Genomic DNA, 969 nt, shown 5'->3' with positions numbered 1-969 from the left:
GGTTCTTCTTGTTTTATGTTATATACTTCAGTTCTGAATCTTTGGTGTGTGGTTACCATTATGAATATGAAAAGGATAGTTATATATATGCATTCATCCATTTTCTTCTGCATGTGCCTTATCTCCATTCCCCTTTGTGAATTTGGATTTTTGAATCCTCCCCTTTTCAGTCATTGTCATCTCAATTTGTCCCTATGTATGCTCAACATTCATTACTCTCTTGCTATAGTAATTCTCTTATTATTATTTAATCTTATAATGATGTCCTGTTCTCAGTAAGGATTGCACTCCTCTGCTTCTATTTGCCTGATAGTCACTTTACTCCTAATTATGTATTTTGTGTGTGTGTGTGTGTGTGTCACTTTGTTTTAGGTGAGCTGAAACAATTTCGGTATTTCCTGTAATGCAGACCTCATAGTGGAGAATTCCCTCAATTTTTGTATGTCTGGAAAAGTCTTAATTTCTCCTTCATATCTAAAGGAGACCTTAGCTGGATCCATTATTCTAGGCTGGTAGTTCCTTTCACTTAATAGTTTAAATATTTGATTCCATTTCTTTCTGGCTTGTAAGGTCCACTCTGAGAAGTCCAATGATAAGTCTCTGGCTGCCCTGAGAATTCTGTCTTTGTCGTTGATTTTTGATAACTTTAATACAATGTGTCTTGGTGAAGGCCTTTTTCGGTTGAGATAGTTGGGTGTTGTGCTGACTTCTTGAATTCCAAGCCCCATCTCATTCCTTAGATTTGGGAAACCCTTGTCCACTATTTGTCTGAAAATGTTTTCTAGTCTCTGCTCCTTTTTCCTTGCCTTCAATAATGCCCATTATTCTTATGTTTCTTCTCCTGATGGTATGAGCTAGTTCTTGTATTTCTCTTTCATTATTTTTCATTCTTGGGTTTCTCTCTTCTTCTTTCTGATTTATTTGTAGATTTCTGTCTTCGATATTACTGATCCTTTCCTCCATTTGGTC

This window comes from Pteropus vampyrus, unplaced genomic scaffold, assembly GCF_000151845.1.
Source record: "Pteropus vampyrus isolate Shadow unplaced genomic scaffold, Pvam_2.0 Scaffold20, whole genome shotgun sequence".
NCBI classification, from domain to species: domain Eukaryota; kingdom Metazoa; phylum Chordata; class Mammalia; order Chiroptera; family Pteropodidae; genus Pteropus; species Pteropus vampyrus.
The sequence above is the reverse complement of the archived record's forward strand: the minus strand, read 5'-3'. Positions refer to the sequence as shown.